This window comes from Oncorhynchus nerka, linkage group LG2 (assembly GCF_034236695.1).
Source record: "Oncorhynchus nerka isolate Pitt River linkage group LG2, Oner_Uvic_2.0, whole genome shotgun sequence".
In the NCBI taxonomy this organism is placed as follows: domain Eukaryota; kingdom Metazoa; phylum Chordata; class Actinopteri; order Salmoniformes; family Salmonidae; genus Oncorhynchus; species Oncorhynchus nerka.
Window position 1 is genome coordinate 23,829,036 of NC_088397.1, and position 16,808 is coordinate 23,845,843.

At 42.3% G+C, this 16,808-nt stretch overlaps 1 protein-coding gene across 5 annotated transcripts in view; it reads right to left on the bottom strand.

Annotated features, from left to right (window-relative positions):
• LOC115132854 (beta-1,3-galactosyltransferase 1-like) overlaps positions 1-16,808 on the bottom strand; it is a 120,916-nt gene that overhangs the window by 76,621 nt on the left and 27,487 nt on the right. The gene's annotated exons all lie outside the window — the stretch shown is intronic.

A 16,808-nucleotide genomic window follows, 5' to 3' on the forward strand; every position in this document is an offset into this window, starting at 1 on the left:
AATCTCATCAGGAATCATGGAGGGATTAGCGAATAAACATGTCAACAGCTAACAACATGTCAAAATGTCAGCTGGCTACGGAGCAGTTGCTCTCTGGTAGCTGCCAGAGCCAGAGAGAAACATTTACATGTGTTCATGAAGCTGATTGGGAAGGAGGGGATAGAGGATAAGTAGTGCACAGATGGAACACAAGTACAAATGCACTAGAGGTCGACTGATTATGATTTTTCAAAGCCGATACCGACACCGATTATTGGAGAACCGAAAAAAAGCCTAAAACGATTAATCTGCCAATTTAAAAAAAACATTTATTTGTAATAATGACTATTACAACAATACTGAATGAACACTTGTTTTAACTTAATATAATACATCAATAATATGAATTTAGCCTCAAATAAATAATCAAACATGTTCAACTTGGTTTAAATAATGTAAAAACAAAGTGTTGGAGAAGAAAGGAAAAGTGCAATATGTGCCATGTAAGAAAGCTAACATTTAAGTGCCTTGGCTCAGAACATGAGAACATATGAAAGCTGCTGGTTCCTTTTAACATGAGTCTTCAATATTCCCAGGTAAGACGTTTTAGGTTGTAGTTATTATAGGAATTATAGGACTATTTCTCTCTATACCATTTGTATTTCATATACCTTTGACTATTGGATGTTCTTATAGGCACTTTAGTATTGCCATTGTAACATTATAGCTTCCGTCCCTCTCCTCACTCCTACCTGGGCTCGAATCAGGAACACATCGACAACAGCCACCCTCGAAGCAGCATTACCCATGCAGAGCAAGGGGAACAACTACTCCAAGTCTCAGAGCGAGTGACGTTGGAAACGCTATTAGCGCGCACCCCGCTAACTAGCTAGCCATTTCACATCGGTTACACCAGCCTAATCTCGGAAGTTCATAGGCTTGAAGTCATAAACAGCGCAATGCTGCTGGCAAAACGCACGAAAGTGCTGTTTGAATGAATGCTTACGAGCCTGCTGGTGCCTACCATCGCTCAGTCAGACTGCTCTATCAAATCATAGACTTAATTATAACATAATAACAGACAGTAATACGAGCCTAAGGTCATTAATATGGTTGAATCCGGAAACTATCATCTCGAAAACAAAACGTTTATTCTTTCAGTGAAATACGGAACAGTTCCGTATTTTATCTAACAGGTGGCATCCATAAGTCTAAATATTCCTGTTACATTGCACAACCTTCAATGTTATGTCATAATTACGTAAAATTCTGGCAAATTAGTTCGCACCGAGCCAGGCGGCCCAAACTGTTGCATATACCCTGACTCTGCGTGCAATGAACGCAAGAGAAGTGACACAATTTCACCTGGTTAATATTGCCTGCTAACCTGGATTTCTTTTAGCTAAATATGCAGGTTTAAAAATATATACTTCTGTGTATTGATTTAAAAAAAGGCATTGATATTTTATGGTTAGGTACAGTCGTGCATTTGTTAAATCATCCTCCGTTTGGAGAAGTTGGCTGTCTTTGTTAGTAAGAAATAGTCTTCACACAGTTCGCAACGAGCCAGGCGGCCCAAACTGCTGCATATATCCTGACTCTGTTGCAAGGGAAGTGACACATTTTCCCGAGTTAAAATACATTTATGTTAGCAGGCAATATTAACTAAATATGCTGGTTTAAATATATATACTTGTGTATTGGTGGCATTGATGTTTATGGTTTTTTAATGTTTTTATTTTTGTATTTCACCTTTATTTAACCAGGTAGGCTAGTTGAGAACAAGTTCTCATTTGCAACTGCGACCTGGCCAAGATAAAGCATAGCAGTGTGAACAGACAACACAGAGTTACACATGGAGTAAACAATTAGCAAGTCAATAACACAGTAGAAAAAAAGGGGGAGTCTATATACAATGTGTGCAAAAGGCATGAGGTAGGCGAATAATTACAATTTTGCAGATTAACACTGGAGTGATAAATGATCAGATGGTCATGTACAGGTAGAGATATTGGTGTGCAAAAGAGCAGAAAAGTAAATAAATAAAACAGTATGGGGATGAGGTAGGTGAAAATGGGTGGGCTATTTACCAATAGACTATGTACAGCTGCAGCGATCGGTTAGCTGCTCAGATAGCTGATGTTTGAAGTTGGTGAGGGAGATAAAAGTCTCCAACTTCAGCGATTTTTGCAATTCGTTCCAGTCACAGGCAGCAGAGTACTGGAACGAAAGGCGGCCAAATGAGGTGTTGGCTTTAGGGATGATCAATGAGATACACCTGAAGGAGCGCGTGCTACAGATGGGTGTTGCCATCGTGACCAGTGAACTGAGATAAGGCGGAGCTTTACCTAGCATGGACTTGTAGATGACCTGGAGCCAGTGGGTCTGGCGACGAATATGTAGCGAGGGCCAGCCGACTAGAGCATACAAGTCGCAGTGGTGGGTGGTATAAGGTGCTTTAGTGACAAAACGGATGGCACTGTGATAGACTGCATCCAGTTTGCTGAGTAGAGTGTTGGAAGCCATTTTGTAGATGACATCGCCGAAGTCGAGGATCGGTAGGATAGTCAGTTTTACTAGGGTAAGCTTGGCGGCGTGAGTGAAGGAGGCTTTGTTGCGGAATAGAAAGCCGACTCTTGATTTGATTTTCGATTGGAGATGTTTGATATGAGTCTGGAAGGAGAGTTTGCAGTCTAGCCAGTCACCTAGGTACTTATAGATGTCCACATATTCAAGGTCGGAACCATCCAGGGTGGTGATGCTAGTCGGGCATGCGGGTGCAGGCAGCGATCGGTTGAAAAGCATGCATTTGGTTTTACTAGCGTTTAAGAGCAGTTGGAGGCCACGGAAGGAGTGTTGTATGGCATTGAAGCTCGTTTGGAGGTTAGATAGCACAGTGTCCAATGACGGGCCGAAAGTATATAGAATGGTGTCGTCTGCGTAGAGGTGGATCAGGGAATCGCCTGCAGCAAGAGCAACATCATTGATATATACAGAGAAAAAAGTCGGCCCGAGAATTGAACCCTGTGGCACCCCCATAGAGACTGCCAGAGGACCGGACAGCATGCCCTCCGATTTGACACACTGAACTCTGTCTGCAAACCAGGCAAGGCAGTCATCCGAAAAACCGAGGCTACTGAGTCTGCTGATAAGAATATGGTGATTGACAGAGTCGAAGGCCTTGGCAAGGTCGATGAAGACGGCTGCACAGTACTGTCTTTTATCGATGGCGGTTATGATATCGTTTAGTACCTTGAGTGTGGCTGAGGTGCACCCGTGACCGGCTCGGAAACCAGATTGCACAGCGGAGAAGGTACGGTGGGATTCGAGATGGTCAGTGACCTGTTTGTTGACTTGGCTTTCGAAGACCTTAGATAGGCAGGGCAGGATATAGGTCTGTAACAGTTTGGGTCCAGGGTGTCTCCCCCTTTGAAGAGGGGGATGACTGCGGCAGCTTTCCAATCCTTGGGGATCTCGGACAATATGAAAGAGAGGTTGAACAGGCTGGTAATAGGGGTTGCGACAATGGCGGCGGATAGTTTCAGAAATAGAGGGTCCAGATTGTCAAGCCCAGCTGATTTGTACGGGTCCAGGTTTTGGAGCTCTTTCAGAACATCTGCTATCTGGATTTGGGTAAAGGAGAACCTGGAGAGGCTTGGGCGAGGAGCTGCGGGGGGGGGGCGGAGCTGTTGGCCGAGGTTGGAGTAGCCAGGCGGAAGGCATGGCCAGGCGTTGAGAAATGCTTATTGAAGTTTGGTTAGGTACACTTTGGAGCAACGACAGTCCTTTTTCGCGAATGCGCACCCCATCGATTATATGCAACGCAGGACACACTAGATAAACTACTAATATCATCACCCATGTGTAGTTAACTGGTGATTATGATTGATTGATTGTTTTTTATAAGATACGTTTAATACTAGCTGGCAACTTACCTTGGCTTCTTACTGCATTCGCGTAACAGGCAGGCTCCTCGTGGAGTGCAATGTAAAGCAGGTGGTTAGAGCGTTGGACTAGTTATCCGTAAGGTTGCAAGATTGAATCCCTGAGCTGACAAGGTAAAAATCTGTTGTTCTGCCCCTGAACAAGGAAGTTAACCCACCGTTTCTAGGCCGTAATTAAAAATAAGAATGTGTTCTTAACTGACTTGCCTAGTTAAATAAAGGTGTAAAAAAAAATATGTCCAAATCGGTGTCCAAAAATACCGATTTCCGATTGTTATGAAAACTTGAAACCGGCCCTAATTAATCGGCCATTCCGATTAATCGGTCGACCTCTAACATGCACACCAATGCACACCAACACACAAACAGTGCAAACATGCACACATACATACATAAACATGCAAACACACAAGCGTGCATGTGCACACGCGCACAAACACTTCTGTCCATCCATCCACCCACCCACCAATCCATACCCATACGTCCTTTTGATTCACCTAGCATACAGTGAGTGTGGAAAGGGAGGGGGAGTCGCTCAGTCCTCTATTCTCTCCCCCCATCATCTCTCCTGGGTGTGGGTTATCAGGATCCAGCCCTGCTCCCAGCAGCTGCTGCTTTCCCAGCTATGGACTGCAATGAGCTGTGTTTAATGATCACAAGCCATCTGCAGACTCCGGCTGCATACACACAACTCCCCCTTTTATACGTACTGTATGTACGGAATGATATGATATAATATATTACAAGGAGAATGTATACATTATGTCACCAGAATGGTGAAGAGAAATCAACAAGGATTACTGGAAAACAAACATGTCCGCATCCCAAATTGCAACCTTTTCCCTATATAGTGCACACCAAATATTTCTAGCCCGGCCTAACGGAGGGAAGGGTGTTTCATTCATATTGCATGTACAAAGGAAAGGGAAAGGATGAAAGTGTGTTTGGTTAAATTAAACTGATATGGAGTTATTTATCCTGGAGTATAGGGACACTGATTAGGAGCATCAGCCACATGTCTAGATGCTTCTAAGCAGAGGAGGCTTCACAACCCAATTGGTATTCATTTATGCAGAAATGGGGCGGCTGTGGAAAAGAACCAGTCAAGTACATAGAATATTGTTTTTATAGCCTTTCTCCCAATTTCTAACTCCTCTCTCTCAATACATATTTGCTTTTCAGTACACATTTGTGAAGAATAATATATTTTAATAAAACTTGTTTTTTGTATCCTGGATGCTGATTGGTTGATAGCAGGGAGTTATTCATGACAATCCTTGGGTACTGCCTGTTAACAGGTTCCTGAGTGGCGCAGCGGTCTAAGGCACTGTATCTCAGTGCTAGAGGTGTCACTATGGACCTTGGTTCGATTCCAGGCTGTATCACAACCGGCCATGATTGTCAGTCCCATAGGGCGGTGGCCCAATTGGCCCAGCTTAGTCTGTGTTAGGGTTAAGCCAGGGTAGGCTGTCACTATTATTAACTGACTTGCCTAGTTTTAACTGTTTTTTTAGTTTTACCTTTATTTATAAAGGTAAAACAAAAAAAAAACTGTTTGAATTATCAATGCGCATCCACAACCCAGCCAAGCAATTCATAAACTTAATTTCCCCTGGAAAAAAGCATCTAGACATTTCTCCATGCTTCCAGCCTTCGAAACCAGATGTTTTCAAAGTTAGAGACAGTGGGCCTCCCTTAGTTCAGAACAAACTGTCACGCAAACATTTAATCAAACTGACCACAACCTCATGCTACAAACTCCGGTTGTATTTGCATTTTTAAAACAATTCCATGCTCACAATTTTAGGAATTGAAAAATAAACGTGGTAGCACTGGAAAGCTAAAATCTGTGTTTTCCCCGCGATTGTAGCTAGACACAAGCCTAATATTTATTCATTTTAGAGAACCGAATACAGTTTGACTTGGCTTTCCTTTCACGCCTCCCCTGAAAACTCTCTGGTACCCCCCTTGGGAGGTGCGCCACACACTTTGAAAACCTCTGGTCTAAACCTTGCTGCCTGCCTCTCTGACCTGTGCAACAATGTTGCTGGGGTGTTTTTGCGATTTCCACCATGCCATTGAGAATGAACGTGTCCAGAGGAGACTCACTATAATGGATATATCCAAAGAAATTACAATAAAAATCAAGGTAAAACAAACTATAATGTACATAGTTTTCTGTCATTTCAGCTGCTTGATGTGATTGTCTGAAAACTTTACACTTTTTCTCAGTCGCTTTGGTGCATTTCTTAGATCAAAAGTGCAATTCTTGATACTACTTGTACAAATTCCAAATCATCTAGTCACTTGTGCACATCATTAAAGCAATTTCTTATTCCTTTGAACAAATTGCAATTGATAATGTACAAGTGTCAACTTTTTTCCACATTATCAATTGCTCATGTCATGTTGATCAAAATATAGTAGATGGTTCTCTGTTGAATAGTCTTACCCCTCAAAACATCTAGGCATTAGTTCCTTGCATAAGCCATTACATGCAAAATTGTTGAACTATTTGTCATAAACTGTCAAGCATAGTTTTACACATTTCTATTAGACCTTTTGTACAAAATGTGAATTGATGAATCGTGCAGGTGAAATTGACTCTCACTCATGAAGGAATGTAAAGTGTTAGTTCAACCAACATCTCATGATGTTGCATCTCATGAAGAATCAATTGGCAAGCATATATAGACAGACCACAACACAGAGTTGCAATGTTTTACAGTAAAATGTGCATAGTTTTTGTCTATGTGAAAGTGTGCGATGCATCACTGCATTTTTCCCCACATAGGACTGCAAGATTACCTCAAACCGGTGGCAGAGGACGCCATGAGACTCAGGGAAATACAAAGGACCATTATAGAAGACAACGATGTCTTTGAAAACATCCATACGGTTAGCATCTCAACCATCGACAGGGTGCTGCATAGAAACCAGATGAGTATGAAACAGCTGTACCGTGTACCATTCCAGAGGAATGAGGACAGAGTTAAGGAGCTACGGTACCAGTATGTACAGGTAAAACATATATCTATGTAACTACTTTACAGAAACATTTTATAGTGATACATAGTACAGTAAGCATAAACTGCACACATTTCCATTGCTGTGGAAGGAACATGCAATATATGTGCATTTTATGTCACTCTTCCTTACCAAAACAAATTCAACAGTGTGTTCTGGGATATAGCGTATAATGGAGTTGGAATCAAGTGAACCCTCTCACAACTTTGTATACGTGGATGAGGCTGGCTTCAACCTGACCAAATGCAGAAGGACTATCGGAATATATCGGAATATCATCGGTCACAGAGCTACTGTGGATTTGCCAGGCCAATGCGGAGGAAATATCACCATGTGTGCTGCTATTTCGGAGCATGGTGTCCTAACCCATATCCCCCTTATAGGGCCATACAACACCCAGCATCTACTCAACTTTTTAGAGACTCTCTACAGGGCTCTCATCCCTGATGATGAGAGGGGTCTGTTCAGAGAGGATTTGCCAAAGTATGTGGTCATTTGTGCTAATGTGAGTTTCCATCGATCAAACATCATAAGGCAATGGTTTGTGACCCACCCGAGGATGCTCATAGAATTCCTCCCACCTTAACATTCCTTAACCCAATTGAGGAGTTCTTTTCAGCATGGAGGTGGAAGGTGTACGATCGTCAGCCACACACACAGATGACCCTGCTGGCTGCAATGGATGCAGCATGTGAGGACATCACAGTAGACGCCTGCAGAGGATGGATAAGGCATTCCAAAAGATTCTTTCCACGTTGCATTGGAAGGGAAAATATCCGGTGTGATGTGGATGAGAATATGTGGGCCGACAGACAGGAACGTCTGGATGTGTAGAGACAGCACAACAGTGCTGCGGGCAAAGTTGTGGAGGTGGAAGGTGTACGATCGTCAGCCACACACACAGATGACCCTGCTGGCTGCAATGGATGCAGCATGTGAGGACATCACAGTAGACGCCTGCAGAGGATGGATAAGGCATTCCAAAAGATTCTTTCCACGTTGCATTGGAAGGGAAAATATTCGGTGTGATGTGGATGAGAAAATGTGGGCCGACAGACAGGAACATCTGGATGTGTAGAGACAGCACAACAGTGCTGTGGGCAAAGTTGTGCCTTAGGGGTGGTTTCCTGTGTTTCTTTCTAATTTAGTTTTTTTTCCTTTGTGCCCCTTGGGTTGTCCAGTCTCTTTCAATCAATAACCCACATACAGTAATATGTAAATAGTACTGTTGAAATTGATATATGCCATAGAAGTGCAGCCTTGTAACTGTCATCCAAAGTGTAGCCTAAGTTTACATCAGGTAATACTGTCAAAGTACACAGTTACATTGACAACATGTCTAAACTTTTTGACGACCTTGTTCGTGAACAATATCATTCTGATGACACTGACATGATCATTGGCATGAATATTTACTTTTGAGAGATGTACTAAGGATTTTTAGTGACTGACTAGCTTTAGAAACATATCTATTGTATATTGCAGTTTGTACAAATTGTTCTGAGAAATGCACTTATTATTTTGCACATGTTAGTGATGATGTGAAAAATGCACCAAAGCGACTGAGAAAAACTGTAATTGGCTAACTAGCAAAGGAGAAGTAGCCAGCTTGCATAGGAACTTTTTTAGCCTAGAATGGACGACCAGTCCGCTTGGCGGGAAACCATGCCAATATAATGGATGACCAGTCCGCTTGGCGGGAAACCATGCCAATAGAATGGACGACCAGTCCGCTTGGCGGGAAACCACGCCAATAGAATGGACGACCAGCCCGCATAGCGGGAAACCATGCCAATAGAATGGACGACCAGCCTGCTTGGCGGGAAACCATGCCAATAGAATGGACGACCAGTCCGCTTGGCTGGAAACCATGCCAATAGAATGGACGACCAGTCCGCTTGGCGGGAAACCATGCCAATAGAATGGACGACCAGTCCGCTTGGTGGGAAACCATGCCAATAGAATGGACAACCAGCCTGCTTGGCAAGCAATTTAGAAATCTCCAAACTAACTAATGGCTTTTTCACAGACTATATTGTCTGGTGGAAGGATGAAATAAAACAAATGTAAAGTTTTTAATGTAAACCTGTCTTTAAATCTTTTTTTATTATGTTGGCAACCATTTTATAAAAGCAATAAGGCACTCGAACCCGGGGATTATTGTGAATAACACCCTCGTAAGGGCTGTTTTCCCGGCCCTCAGCTTCACGCCAGCCCCGGGTTCGAATGCCTTATTGCTTAAATACTCTGTTAGTTTCTCTAAATATCTCTCAATTTCTCATCAATCCTTGTAAATGTAGCTGTTCCTGTACAATGTTGTGAAGAACAATATCTTAATAATATATTTTTTTCAAATGCTCTCTCTCTCTCCATATTTCTCTGTTCAGTGAAATCTCTGTGCATGTTACTGATTCAGTACAATGTGGTGAGAAACAATAGCCAAACTACCTCCAGCAGCCGCAGCCTGGAGCTAAGCTAAATAGCCTACATTAGTCTAAAACAAGGGCACTAAAATCCCAGAGGGAGGGAGGGATGGGGACCACACTGGCAGAGTCCTCATTTACTCTAGACTCACAAATTGCTGTGCATTACGGGAGTTCTCCCCGTGCCTAGACTGTTCCTGCCTGCTCAATTACGGGTCTCATTTTCCAAGTTGGCATTTTCCTAAGTCCCAAATCAAGAACAGCATGGGAACGTCAGAGCAGTTCATCTTCGACAACACAACTATAATGGCTGCACAGCCAGCGCACACATTTTTGCAGCCCACTGTATGTGTATTTTACTGTCGTATCAGCTGTGTATCATGTATTTGACTAAATTCGGTAAAACAGTTATATTACATCTGCTCAGTATACAGCAATAATGATATGTGACCGACCGGCTCGATTCGGTCTTATGTAGCAAATTTCGAAGTGAATTTTTTTTTTACATTGGATAAAAGTAGAGCTAGAAAATGGTATATCATACACTACAGTTGAGGAACAATGTGAAAGTAATTCTGCTTTGAAAGTTGATAAACTTGTAACCTCACTTTTGAGAAAATGTTTTGGTACCTACTGGAGAGCTCTTTTTTGTCTACACGCATTCAGCATCGTTCACACCCTATTACGCTTTAGCCCCACCCATCTCTTTAAGGATTCACATGTGAGGCTATGTACTAAACAACTAACAACTAAATGTCAAGGTTAAAGGCTGGTTTATACTACGGGTGTGTTCGTAAATTTAATCTGGAGTGCCAGAGTGTACTCTGGGCGTTTGTAAACTTGTCAGATTGGCCGTTCGTAAATTCAGAGCGTTTCGCTCCCGGAGCTCTCAAAGCGCACACTGGAAGCTCTGGCCGAAAAGTAGGGTTGATCTGAGTGTTCTGAGCTAACAACAGCAGTCAAGCACCCAAGCTAACTGGCTAATGTTGGCTAGCTTGCTAGCTACTTCCAGACACAAATGATAGAACAGCTGACATTGATCATTTTACAGAGATGGTTAGGCTGTTTTTATGTTATCCATAGCGTTGGTGACTGTGCTGCTGGCAAAAAGTGAATTATGCTTTTTTGCCAAAGTTTACTGACACCAGCCATATTAAACAGGTGTTGAGCGTTCGTAAATGTATCAGTTATTCTGCACTCTGGCACACTTAGATGAGAGTGTTCTGAAATTGGAGTAGATAGCCAGAGTGAATTTACCAGCTACGTCTATCGATAGCGGTTGCAGTGACATCATAAACATTTGAAATAGTTACTGAAATAGTTACTTGCACAGTGGAGTCTTTTGTTTTCACAGATCATACACGTAACGTTAGCTAGCTAGCCAGCTAACAGTACATTTGAACTTGAAATTAAAATGACTTTCTGACAAAATTAGAAACGTGTAATATCTGAAAATGTAGCTAGCTAGACTCTCTTACCCATATACATGGATGGACGCTTCTCAATCTCTGTCACGGACGCCATGTTTGCCCTTAGTTTGAAGATGTAATCCAGAGACAGGTGTGTTATACAACATCCTTCTGTGTGTTCTCTTTTCGACCCCGTCTGCACATTCGCAATCAAACGCCATCTCCTTAGCTATCATACTCTAATTCCACTGATTTCAAAACTAGGTCCTCCAGAAAGTGAAGAGCAAAACTTATACAATTCTACAACGTGATATCTTTCAAAAAGCCGCATTAGAAAGGATTACCTACACATACTGACTAGCTCATATTATAGACAAAATAGCAACATGGCAGACCAATCCGAATTCATCTCTCGGCATGTCCAGCACACTCATTATCTCAGCCAAACATGGCTAGCGGGAAGGTTGCTCCCTTTTTTGGTGGCTAAACCAACTAGGCTCGTAACTTAACAATTTTATTCATATTTACAGATGTCATACAAGTTTGTTATTACGGTACATGAAAGTTCAAATGTTCCAGAAGGCATTTCTGCCCAAATAAGTTTGTTTACGTTCAAATGGCACTCCTTTGAAGTAGTAACGCACGACATATGTCTAGTTTCCTGAAATGAGTCACATATAGCTAATCTTTTAGGGTTACCGACTTCATAACGTCAGCCCAAGGCACACTTAAACCTAATGAGACCACCTACAGTATTACAGTACAAACCATGCAAGGCTGTGCCAACACATCACTCTTCTCCAGTGCACCTCTGCATCGTTATCCGGAAACACCTCCACTCATTAATCAGACAGAGAGAGAGGCAGTGTCCCAAATGTCAACCTATTCCCAATATAGTGCACAGCCTTATGGGCCGTGGCGAAAAGTAGTGCACTGCATAAGGAATAGGGTGATATTTGGGACACAGCCAGAGACGAGACACTGGGCCCGTTTTCTTCGTGCAGCACGACGCCACGTCACGAGGCTGAGAAACATATTAGTCGCTGACAAGTATTGTTGCTCTTCAAATGTTTTACACAAGAAGACAGCAAATGAAGACTGAATAGAACACTGTAGGCGCAGGAACTAAATCCCTATTTTCAATGACTGGAATACATGCAAACAGGATGCCATTGTCTTTAGGCATCTTTCACAATAGAAACATTGGTATGTTTCTGTGCATTGTATGCAAAGACAAAGCCACGAAGCCAGTGAGTGTTTATCTACCAATGAAACAAGTCAATGTCCAAGGCCTAGGCCAGTAGCAGCCAGCCAGGGAGGATACAGTACAATAAAGTTCCAATGACATTCAGGAATGGAAATCTCACCACCAGCCCTCCTTCCCCTTGAATATGGAACAGGGCCATAAATGATTAGACCATTTTGAGAATAAATTAGAGAGCTTGCAACTGGAATTCTAATGTCCATGTTAACCGGTTAGCCAAAGTCCATTTGACATTTCACTTTGAGGGTCCTCGTGTAATTCCACTTAAATGCAGCTCAACCTTTGCTATTTTTTTACCCTTGTGTTCTGAGTTTTGCCAATCTAATTGGGAGAGAAAACTTCCAGTGGATGAGAAGATTGAAAATCAGATGTAAATCAAATCACAGCCCCCCCCCGATGACATCAAGGGCTACAGGAGAGTAAGGAGAGTATAAAAGCTGTCTGAACTCATGAGTGTGTGTGTGTGTGTGTGTGTGTGTGTGTGTGTGTGTGCATGTGTGTGTGTGTGTGTGTGTGTATGTGCGTGCGCGTGTGAATAGAGTATGATTAATATGTGATCATCTGATAGCGTCACTTAGGCATGAACCATTTCAAACATCATCGTGCCAGGGCCCACACAGAGTTTGTCAACTGACACACCACCGTTACATCACTACACCACAATTAGTCTTAACTCAGTGATTAACAGTCAAACAGCTGCATACCTACACTTTTAAATAACACACGATTCGTACAGAGAGGATGAGACCTCTTCCGAATGCCCTTTTATGAAGCAAAACATACAGACACCACACACACACACACACACACACACACACACACAAAGCAGAAGCAAATCTCAGGAGGGAGATGGACAGAAAAGAAGAAGAGAGGAGTGTATAGTGGAGTGGAACCAGCAGCGTGCAGGCTGTGTTGTCTGTGCCTCCAGGTGGGTGCTTATCTATTCGAGGGAGATAAGAGAAAAACAAGCGTGCTATCTCCCCCGAGGGCTGGCCTGTGTTGGGTGGTTAACCTCAGAGCGCCTTGCTGCAACCCACAGCAAATGAAACCGAGAGCAAGAACGATACAGCTGAATGCTCACATACCTTCCCTTAGCACACCTATCACCTTGAAATGAGAAATCTATGCCAACACAGCAAAATGTGTATTGTAGGAAAAGCCATACCTTTAACATTCCAAGTAGTGAGCGGAGGTTTAGCGCCTGAATAATAGTGGTTTATGATGCTTATGATGCAGTGGGCTGTAACATTATTGTATGTGGAAATGATGTTTGTGACAATCTGTGGCTGTGTATCTAGGGAGAGAGAGAGAGAGAGAGAGAGAGAGAGAGAGAGAGAGAGAGAGAGAGATTGAGAGAGAGAGGGCGAGTGGAGGAGGAAGGGGGAAGGGATGTGGAGAAAGGGAGGGAGGGGTATGGGAAGATGATGTATGAACAGAGGGATGAATCAGTTGAAAGACCGGCATTTTCATACCACAGGAACATTTATGAAAGACATTAAAACAATACAGGTAAAACTATGTAATACACAAGACTAAGAATGACAGTATGGATCTCTTACCAAAGATCATTGTAATATTTCTATATTTTTAGCAGATCGATTATCGCCTCATTTTGCAATGTTTCGAGATACAGTAAGTCCTACAGCAAGTACTGGGAGTAATAGAGTAATTGCTAGCCATTCCTGTGACGTTTAACTGACAGAAAATGTCACCCTGGAGTCTCCTGTCAGAATACCCTGGTAATTCTATCGTGTAGGACTCAGTCCCTCATCCCCATTTCCATTTGGCCTGGACTACAAACAGAAGTAAAACATTTTTTTTTTAACTGAAAAACACTGGGTTTAATGAAATTCAGCCTGCCTGCCCACACATTTCCCTTCTCTAGAGTATTTACATAAAAGAGCTGCCCCCCCCCCTTCTAAATAGGAGATGCTAGCTACATCAGTGTGAGTTCTGGGTTTGATGCTGTTGCTCTGCTAGAAGCCCATCGCTCATAATCACTGCATTTAGCTATCGCTGGGTCTCGCCTACTAACTGAGCTCAGACCAGTCTTTGCATGCGTCTTCAAATGTACCATATTCCCTACATAGTGCATTAATTCTCCATAAATAGGGACTAAAAAGGGAAATAGGTAATAGGGTGCCATTTGGGATACATAGTTTATCATCGGCTGAGCTGGGAATCAGTGTAAGACCAACGTTGTGGTCGCCCACGTGCCAATACTATATGTCCTATCTAAAAAAAAAAACAGGAAATGGGGAATGCAATGTAAATGAATTCATTGTTATTGGCGAGATAACAGATGGTGGTGAATGAAGGCATAAGGGGTGTGGTTCTGGCTATAGGGAGCGTCTTTGTGAGGTAGGAGTGATGATGTTCATGTTTGTGCCTCGCACACTCTCTCCCTCTCTCCCTCTCTCTCCCTATCTCATCTTTGGTCTTTGTTGAGGTTCTTCTTATCACTCCCATACTCCACTTCTGACAGTCGTTGTAGGAGAAGAAGCATCACATAGCTAATCTTTTTTATCAACTACTGTGTACAATCATTTGTGAACGCAACGTTAATACAGCATTGGGATTTAATCGAAGGAATCTTCAAAGACAACATCATAAGGGTATGACCCGGAGGCTATAAAACAAAGTCATAATGTTTTAATTACCCATGTGAATAATAAAATCTACATTTGACAGTCAGGGATGGATATTAGCTTATGCTTGTGAAAAAGCATTTTGGATAATGGCGTATTAGGAAGATTACAACAGTCATCTATCTCACAACATAATGAAGCAGCTGTCTTTATAGAAGGCTTTTGGATCTTATGCATTTGAGTACTGCTGGTTGGACAGCAGGGTATTTAACTCTCCGATACAGAATCACATGGATAAATAATGCCTGCAAATTGCCACAAACTTCCATCCATGTAATTGCGGTATTGAACATTTCCATGTGAAGGCAGCCTACACCATAATGTGAAATTAATGCATTTCTGAGACGCAAACGAGACACAAAAGATAATGTTCTGCAATGAAATGACCCGTTTGATTGTGTTTTCTGCTGTGATTCAATTCACCTTGTGAAAACAGATGCCGATGTGCCACATCTTCCTTAATTGTTTCTGTGCAATGTGTTTTTTTATAGCATCAATTCATAAAACACATTATATCACAATTATAAGCAACACTAGTGCATCATTATGATCACGGGAGGTAAATGACAAAAAGAGTTGTCCATGCTTCAGAAAATGTCACTGTTGGAAACTGGAAGCATTGGATATATTCAAATGTTTTTTTTTGCCTAAGGTCTGATTTTCACTCTGGAGCTGGGCTGATTTGTTAGGGAAGCAGAGCTATGATTTGCCTGCTGTCTCTGTGCAGGTGAACGGAGTCTACTAATGATACTGATTTGCTTAAATAGGTACACTGCCAAGACAGGTGGGTTTAGGCAACACAACTCCATTGTTGAGGTCAGAATGCCCTCTGATTATTATCATATCATAATCACCATTAACAACCAATAAAATCATATGAAATGAGGCCTATAGCTGATATTCAGCCAGGTTCAATAGATATTTTGTAGCTGTTTCCCTTGCATCAGGATCATAAAGGTCCACTAATAATGATGATGACAACAACGGATTGCGCATATACAGAAAATTCACATTGTGTGAGGTTGCTCACCCCATCCTGCATTTTCCCCGACTCAACCACATTTCCAAGTCCCTGGAATAAAACCAACCTCTCACAACTGGGGAGTTATGAAACAATAACCTCAACGCCAGGCTGCTATACATTCAACAAGAATATTTATCATCTGTTTTCTCCTTCTCATCCCATCGCCCACACTGTCCTCTAATGACACACCCTCGGGCTCCTAGTACCAACATAAGCCAACTATATAAAAAGGCAACGGTAAACATGTGAATGATGCAGTACCACGAATGATGCAGTACCCCCCTTTGGCCAATCAGTGTAATTTTGTAAAGTACAGATCTTTATGGCAAGACGCATCATTCACCCAAGTTTTGTCAAAATCAGGCTAGTGACGTCTGAGTTATTGTGTGGGTTAGCTAGACTCATATCCCTGAGCATGTGGGCCAAATTTCATCACTGTGAGTCAAACAGCTCAAGAGATATAAACATGTGCCTGTTATAGCGCCACCATGTGTTCGATGTTGAGACTTGACAGTGTTTGCAACATGTGTACACATTTTGTTACACACACACACCCATGTGAACGTATATTGGCCAATAGCAGCCATGTTGGTTTAGGTATTAGTCTGGAAAGTATTCAGCTGAGAGAGCTTTGTCCGTAGTTTCGTGCAGATCGGTCGTTCGGTGCCAGAGAAGTAGCTTTTGAAGTGTTTTTCACAAACTTCAAAATGGCAGAAAATCCATCATGGCGGACCTTATTGGTCCCTGAGGCAAATGTGTTCCTTGTGATGAGAGAGACCTATGTTCCGAATTATGACTTTAGGTCAAACAGGTTGAGGGGCATGACATTTCAAAGATATAATTCTCAATTACTTGTTATAGCGACACCAACTTGCCAAACAGTGTAATTTTGTAAATGCCGAAAGGCAAGACGCATCATTCACCCAGGTTTCGTCAAAATCAGGCCAGTGTTGTCTGAGATATTACGTGTGACTATCGCATGAACATACTAATGTACTAACAGAAGGAGACAGATCCACAGTCCCCTTCACGATTTCATTGTGGGGGACAATAATATCACTGTAAAATGAATACAATAAAGCAACAGCAG